Source organism: Dipodomys merriami, unplaced genomic scaffold (genome assembly GCF_024711535.1).
Source record: "Dipodomys merriami isolate MVZ:Mamm:240054 unplaced genomic scaffold, mDipMer1.0.p SCAF_61, whole genome shotgun sequence".
Lineage (NCBI taxonomy): Eukaryota > Metazoa > Chordata > Mammalia > Rodentia > Heteromyidae > Dipodomys > Dipodomys merriami.
Window position 1 is genome coordinate 6,974,544 of NW_027206191.1, and position 8,651 is coordinate 6,983,194.

The following is an 8,651-nucleotide window of genomic DNA, read 5'->3' on the forward strand; positions in this document are numbered from 1 at the left end:
ATTATGAAAAATGATTATGCATTTTATCAGAAGAATTAGCATCCTCTGATTTTGGTGTCTGTGGGTGTCCTAATAGCAGACCGTAATTAAAATCAAATGAAATCTTGATTTGAGATTTCCCCAATTGCTTGATGTAGGCATTCAAAGCTGTAAATTTTCCACTAAGTATTGCATTTAATATGTCCCTGAGGAGCTGGTATTTTGTGTGTTCATTTTTGTTAAATTCCAGAAACTTTCAGATTTCTATTCTAATCTCTTCAGTGCCCCACTGGTCATAAAGCAGTGTGTTGTTCACTCTTCATGGGTTTGACTTTTTTTTTTTTTTTTGCTTTAGCTGTTTAATTCTAAGTTTATTCTGTTGTGGTCTGAAAAGATATGTGAATTCAATTAATTTTCTTTCAATTTGGACAGAATTTCTGTGTGACATAGGATAGGTTCTATTTTGGAGAATCTTCCATGACCTGCTGTGAAGAATGTATATACTGATACTGAATGTATGTTCTGTAGATGTCTGTTAGGGGTAGGTGGTCAATGTAGTTATTTAGGTCTTCAGTTTATTGGTTGAGTTTTTCCAGTATAACCAATCGATGGATGACAATGATGGGTTGAGATGTGTTTTTAGGTTGTGTAGTATTTGGTTGATGATGTAGGGTGGTCCAGGATTCAGGGCATTGATATTTAAACTTGTTATATCCTCCTAATTGAGAGTTGCCTTTCTCAACATGTAATGTCTCTTCCTACTAATTTTAATTTGAATTCTATTTTATCTTATTTTAGTAATTCTACTATGGCCTGTTTATGGAGTCCATTTACTTGAAAATTTTATTTCCAGCCTTTCAGTTTGAGTGCGTTTGTTTTTGTCAATAAAATGTATCTCTTGTGGACACTGGATGGATGTGTCTTGTTTTTTGATACTAGTATCTGATCTGTTTTCTAATTGGTAATTTAATTCCATTGATATTGAAAGTTAAGACTGAGAAATATGTTATGTTATAGCCCTGCTGTTAGGAGCTGTGCCTCATCTACTGTTAATATATTTACCTTGTTCTCTGGTAGGGAGCATTTTATATAACCAGATCCTGTTCTTCTTGATCTTCTCTATATAGGGTATATTTAATTAACTTCTACCCTGCTTATTTGGTGGAGATACATTGTTTCAAGTTTTCTTTGTCATGAAATATTTTTATATATCCTTTAAATGTAAAGGAGAGTTTGGCTTGGGACCATATTCACTATTGGTAGTTGTTTACCCTTAGTGTTTGTCATATATTATGCCAGGCTCCCCTTTTTATGCCTAGAAAAGTTGAGCATTTCTTCATGAGTCTAATGACCATTTTTATTTCCTCTTCAGAGAAGTCTCTCTTTAAGTCTTTAGCCCACTTAGTTATCGAGTAGTTGTTTCTTTGAGGATTTGTTGTCAGGTGATTTAATTTTTTGAGTCCTAAGTATAGTTTAGATATAAGACCTCATCCGTTTTATGACTCGTGAAGATATTCTCCCAGAACGTGGGCTTTCTATTGATCTTGTTAGCTATGACCTTTGCCTTGCAGAAGCTCTGATGTTTCATGCAATCCCAATTTTCCAAACTTTCTTTGATTTCTTTTGTTTCCAGTTCTCTCTTAAGAAAATTTCGGCTTGTGCTAAAAAGCCCTAGAGTTTCTCCTATTCCTTGAGATAATGTTTTCATGGTGTCTTCTTTTATTTTGAGGTGTTTGATCTATTTGGAGTTGATTCTCCTGCAGGGTATTATATACAGATCTAGCTTTAGTTTTCTACAGGTGTTGAAGCAATTTTGTCAACACCATTTACTCAAAAGGCTGTCTTTCTTCCATTCTAATTTTTAGCCCCCTTGTCAAAGATTAGGTGGCTATAGGTCAGTGGGTTTATTTCTGAGTCTTCAGTCTTATTCCATTGATCCTCAGGTCTGTTCTTGTGCCAGTAACAAGCTGTTGTTTTACTATGGCTTTTTAGTAGAGTTTGAAATTTGGAACTGATAGTGCTCCAGTGCTGTTCTTTCTGCTATGGATTGGCAAACCCAGAGCTAGCATTATACTTAATGGTGAAAATTTAAAGCCATTTCTTATAAATTCAGGAATGAGATAAAAAGTCTGCTCTCTCCACTACTCTTCAACTTAGTATTAGAATGCTAGCTGGGGCAATAATACAAGATGCAAACTTAAAGGTCTCCAAATAGGGAAAGATGAAGTAAAACTCTCCCTCTTTGCAGATGATATGATCCTGTATTTAAAGAACCACATGGACTCCACTCCCAAATTATTGAGCTCATCTGAAACTTTGGCAAACTAGCCAAGTATAAAATTCACCCTCAGGAATCAATGGCTTTCCTGTATTCCAATAATGTTAAGATTGCGGGTGATATTAGGAAAGCAACCCCTTTTTAAAAGCCACACAAGAAATAAAATATCTAGGAGTTAAGAAGGACCTCTATGAAAGAAATTTTCAAAACCTGAAAAAGAAAATGAAAGCAGAACTAAGGAAGTGGGAAACCACCCATGCTCATGGATTGGGAGGAATAACACCATGAAAATGGCAATACTGCCAAAGGTTATATCCAAATTCAATGTGATACCTACCAATATCCCAATCTCACTCTTCAATGAAATAGAAGTAATCCAAAAATACATATGGAACAATTGAAAACCCAAATAACACTGAGGTTTTTTTAGTGATTCTCATTTTGTATTACCACTTTGATTCTACAAAGTAATCTACGGATTTTACCTTTCTTCCCTCCCTTTGGATAAAGCTCAAAAAACCCTGCCTCTAACTCCCAAGACACTTAACTCTTAGGTCTGGACAATTGTTCCTAGATAGTGGATTACTTAATTGTATTTTGAACGCATAAAACATGCATATAGAAATCTCACATTTTGATCTCATGAGAAAGCAGCCTTTACTCCACTCTCAGATTTATTTCCTGAAATGCATTTTTAAAGAGAATATGTTTTCATTTTTAGATGAACGGCTTGTAGGAAACTATTTTCATAACCTGGCTCCTCCTCCTGCACCTCAACACCTAAAACACAAATTTCAAAACGCATTTAAAAGAAACAATACAAAAACCAAACACTGGGAATGCTCAGATGCAGAACATTTTACAAAACCCAGAATATAACTCTGCTGTCTGAGGGAGGGGCTCTCTGAATAAATTAACAAACAAACCCAAAAGAGCATCCAGGAGTATCGGATGGGAGTGTCCCTGGCTGCTACTCCATGGACAAGGAGCATGGAATGGCTTTCCTAAGCCTGCTGGCGAATGCGTGGGGGAAAGTTTCCTTGCCAGTCTGAGTACAAAAGTTGGCATCACCCTGCTTGGGCCTGTCTTTTTTATCTTTTCCCCACAGCAGAACAAAATCAACCCCTCCTCCACGGCTGATAAATACTGTACAAACTGATCCACAGAGTGGCATCTGTTCAGTCTGCACTCCTTCCTAGGTGGGTGGACCCTGTCCCGTAGTATGCGTGTACTCCCAGGGGCTGATCCTCATGGACCCGGCCCAAGGGACAGGGGGGTGCTAGATGTGAGTCAGTGGCACTGTGTTATTCATGCAGCAGCTGCCAGGTTGCTGCCCTAGCCCAACAACAGGTGCACCCTGATCTTCTTCCACAGTCCCAGGCGATGGATGCTCACAACGGCCCTAGGTGGGCAGACTTCCAGTAGGATCCTACTTCACCAGAGGGACCAGCATGCCTGATTAAGTGGCTGCAGCCTGAATTAATTATTAATTATTTAATTAATTGTTTAATGGAGCAGTATTTTTGCCAGTTGTGGGGCTTGAACTCTGAGCCTGGGCACTGTCCCTAAGCTCTTCAGCTCTTGAGCCATAATGCCACTTCCAGCTTTTTCTGCTTATGTAGTGCTGAGGAATTGAACCCAGGGCCTCATGTATGCAAAGCGAGCACTCTACCACTGAGCCACCTTCTCAGCCCTGGAGCAGTTTTAAAGAAAATGATTCACATTACTGTATGATATTATTGGAGAGTAATTTTTCTTCCATATGTGCCCAAAGCACAATGAAATGTAAACAGATTTGAACTCACGGTTGGAAGAGTATCCTACATACCACTATAAGTATTGTGACATTTGTCCAAATTGACAGAACAGCTTTCTAGGACCTTTAACCTGCTATGTCATAGACCTTTTGTAGCCACCTTATTTCCCCATACAGGCATGGCCTGGCATTTAACAGTTGAGTAATATGCAGTAGGCTCTCTTGTACAGCACCCTGTCACTCTGTTTTCCTCCCACAGAACACGTATGCACAATGCTTCAGATTGTAGGCTTAAAAACATAATTAGGATTCATGAATACTAGATTATATAAAAAACACTACCATTTTAATAAAGTTAGAAAAATAAATAGAATGAGCATTTTATAACCATCAGGACAAAAAAAATACAGGTTTTCCCAGGAATGGGGGAAGGAATCTCTAAATCTAGATTGGCTTCTAAGTTGCCTTCAGAAAGAAATTCTGCCTCAGAGTCCTAAAAGGGATTTACTTCCTCATTAAAGACAGGGTTTTCTTCCTGAGTCCAAGGAGGGACAGATTCTAATTTCTCAATTGGAAACTGGATCCCCTTCAGGAGGACAGATTGGTCAGGATATTCTGTGAGGAAAGATTCCCTTTCCTCAACTGAATCTAGATTTTGGACCTCACTTATTGGTTTTCCTGAAGATACACTGGGGTCATTTTCCATTAGCATACATTTACACTGCATACCAAGACATGTCTTTTTGACTTGTTTGGAGCTAATCTAGGTGGATTATCAACATCACTGGAAGATATTCTGGATCATCTTCTTCCTTGGCAGTAAGTGCAGGTACTCCTGCTTCACATGTGGGGTTCAGAACCAGTGGGATGTCCACAGGACTCAAAACCTGCTTGGGCCTTTCTATATATTAAAAAAACACCCTCTATGTTCACATGCCTTCTGGAGATCAGTAATGTTTTCTGATTTCCATGAGTCATCATAAACGACATCACTGATGGGTTCTTTATCTGGAGAACTGCAGGAGCTGCTCTACTGTGATACAAACCTGAGAATGGAAATAGGTACAGGAGTCTTAGAACTCAAGAAGTTAAGGTGTGACTAAACTTTCATGAGAATCTAATGGGGGAAGCTGTAGAACTTGAGTTTGGACTGAACACTGATGAGAAGTTAGCATGTTTCTAATGAGTGGCTACTTCCAAGTTCCTTCAAAGGAGAACAGATATTACCTGGCAAAGAATATCCATAAAAGGATATTTTGCCAAGCTGGGGAGTACTAAGGGCTCTATGCCCATCCTGCCCATGCCTAAAGACCCAAGTTCCATCCATATTCACCAGCTCTGAGGTATCTAAACAAGGACTTCTTCCACTTTTTCTTGGTCTCATGGGCAATGCGCTCCTCTAGCTGGTCCAGAAAAATATGTAAGCAGAAGAGCAAGTCTGAAGAGGGCATCTTGAGCTTGACATACTGTGTAAGTTCTTTCAGGGTGTCATGGTTCTTGTTCTCATAGAAATCATCAAGGTAGAAGTCCATCCACATAGGGAAGATGGAACAAACTATGCTATGGGCAGATTGGTGACAAGGAAAATGAGAGCCTTTCCTCCCCATCCTGAGCTTTGTACTATAGCCTCTTTCTGGCGGGACTTGCATGTTGGAGGAAGAGACTCCTGCAAGCAGGATGCTCCTCACAACCCACTTCTAGAAATTTCTCAAATATAATCATCTAAAATTCTCCCTATGTTAGGAGGAGAAGGTTGTTTCCCCTCTTGATCTGACTTGCTATACATACCCCCCTCGTCATCCATGAGAGTCCAAAACCACAAACACATCCACACTGTGTAATCTGCTATCCACTGAAGTGCCAAGCCTCAACCCCCTGGTGAAAATCACAACTGGTGTGCAAAGAAGGAAGTTGACTTTGATTCAGACACCTCAAAGATACCCAGTTTTCAAAGACAGAACTTCTCTTTATGTCAACGTCCACTTACTTCTTCATCTTGTTCATCTTCCTCCCAGTTACGGTAGAAGGATCTGTACCAATGGGAGGAGAGAAGAAAGTTAACTCTATGCTTCTCCTTTTGTGAACTAACAGGACAGACATGGGACTGGTTAAGTCACATATGGTAATGTAAACATAACAGACAAAAAGTAGAGATATGTCTATACAATTTCATGGAAATTCTGTGAGGATGCTTATCAGCATTTGTCCAAATAAATGTCCCATGGCTCATGCCTCTAATCCTACTAATCAGGAGGGTGAGATCTAAGGATCACAGTTTGAACCCAGTCTAGTTTGTAAAATTCTAAAGACACTTATCTTCAATTAACCAGCCAAAGGCCAGACCTGGACTTGGAGCTTAAATGGTAGAGTGATATGAACAGAACAGCACTCAGGCCCCAAGTTCAAGTTCCATTCTTTCTTCCATCTATATACCTTCAAAGGCCTCCAAGATAGTGATTTCCTAGGTGAGGGTGGATGTTGGGTGACACTGGCTCATTCCTTTAATCCTAGTCTCTCAGCAAGCAAACTGTTAAGGCTCCACTAGCTTCTGAGGAAAATGAAATGTTCTGGCAGGCCACTCGTAAGGAGTAATCCAGGGAATGCACTTCTTTGTCTCAAGCCAAGCTCCTGTGATAAAACCCCAGTGAAACAGTCTCAGAGAGGTACCAAGTATTCCAATAATCTGCCAGGGGGTCTCATCAGTCCTGGATTTGAATGAGGAACACTCACTTTTTAAACAATATCCAGCAACTGCTCCATTGTCTCCCACTCTCTATAGTGGCGGTGGAAGTTTCCAACATAGAAGAGATCACCTTTCTGGTAGGCAGGGATCAGGTCCATTACCAGCATTTCCAACAAGCCTGAGTCCAAGCTCCATATATTATAAGGCACATTCAGGATTTGAGCAGACTCATTGTCACACTGAGGTGGTAAAAAGAATGAATCTTTGAAACATGGAAATGGGAGTACACTTCAAAATGAGTAATAGAGTAATAGGATTGAAAAGTACACAGTAAATATTTTATCAATATACACATATAAAAACACAAGAAGAAGCCTGTACTGTGGGCTAGAATGAGATTAAATAGGTTTCCTGTCATAGTTACACCTGACCTGAGTTGCCTTGTGATTCCCTTTATTTCTTCTTATAAAAAGGCCTGAGACATTGGATTCGTGGTTTGGCACTGATCCAATGTCTGCAGTATTGAGTGAGGCACTCACCCCTCTCATGCCTGGGACCTGATTCTCTTGAACTTTGAAAACAATACAGGAATGTCTTTCTTGTTTCTGAGCCACAGGCCAAGTGAGCTGGCTAGAGCTGACTGTAAGTTACAGTTGCCTGGGTCTCAGAGTTCCATATTCTATTCCATTGTGAGGGAAGTAGTGTCATCTCTCAGAGCCCAATGATCTAAGCTGCTTACTCACATAAGACCATCCCAAAGACAAACGGGAGGCTGAAATTTCCCCTCCTACATCACTCTATACAAATGTGGACATTGTCAAATCCCAACATCCTCAGGTAGGCCTAGGAACCAGCATGGTCTCAGCCTCAAGGAAGCTTTCCTAGGTGAGAACCATGCCTTATTCCTTATTTTTCACTATTCCTCTTGTTCTGCAAAAATCATTTTGCCTCTCAGGACCCTCTCAGTCTGCCATGTGCTTTTTGCATCTACTTCCTAGGACACTGTTTGGTTCATGTTTCCTAATCTTTTGTTTGCTCTTGAAGCCCCTGTGTGCTGTAATCTGCCCAAAAGACAAATACTTAGAAGTGGGAAAAATCATAAAAATATTGAAAAAACCTTACACATATAGTCAGACATTTTTACACGCATTTTTTTAAGCTAAAAGACTATTTTTGATACTTTTGTCATATTTTATGACAGAGGGGAAGGGGAGAAGGGAAGAGGTGCTGCATTGTCTTCTCATAATTCAATGATTATTATTTTTTGAATGGGTGTCCAGTCGTGGGGCCTGAACTCTGGGCCTGGGCGCTGTCTCTCAGCTCTTCAGCTCAAGGCTAGCAATCTATCACTTGAGGCACAGCGCCACTTCTGGATTTTTTTTCTTTTTTTGCTTATGTGGTGCTGAGGAATTGAACACAGGGCGTCATGCATGCAAGACAAGCACTCTACCACTGAGCCACCTTCCCAGCCCCTCAATGATTATTATTTAAAACTATAGTTGAAGGAATGTAAGATTTAAAGATAAAAACAATGCTCCTGTTCTTTTTATAAGCTAGTTGTTTATAAAGTATTCCTCACTAAAGTCTTGTCACCTGTGTCTCATGAACTATCCTCCTCCTTCAAAATAATCAAGAAAAACCTTCACAAATAAGTGGGCTGTTGTCCAATCTCTGGATAAGAATTTAAGATACAATATTGCCTGTGACTCTGTGTGTGTACATCTCTGTGGGAGTGTTTGTGTGTGTGTGTGTGTGTGTGTGTGTGTGTGTGTGTGTGTGTGTGTGTGTGTGTGTGTGTGTGTGTGTGTGTGCCCATTTTTACTTTGACTTGTGGAACCATGTTATCTCAGAAAGCCTCAGGGCACTAATGGGATGAAAAGCTTGTTAGATTTTAAGGCTAAGATTAGGGCTGGGTCTCATTCCTCTTACTGTCTCCGTTGATTTAAAAAAGAAAT

The 8,651-nt window shown here is 39.9% G+C and overlaps 1 long non-coding RNA gene across 1 annotated transcript; it reads right to left on the bottom strand.

The window, feature by feature from the left end:
• Nucleotides 1–4,475: 4,475 nt before the first annotated feature.
• LOC138814767 (uncharacterized) lies at nucleotides 4,476–7,322 on the bottom strand. Its single transcript, XR_011368081.1, has 4 exons — nucleotides 7,236–7,322; nucleotides 6,744–6,935; nucleotides 6,001–6,043; nucleotides 4,476–5,059 (listed from the first exon to the last, which is right to left on the bottom strand). It is a non-coding gene; the product is annotated as an uncharacterized lncRNA (long non-coding RNA).
• Nucleotides 7,323–8,651: the final 1,329 nt, after the last annotated feature.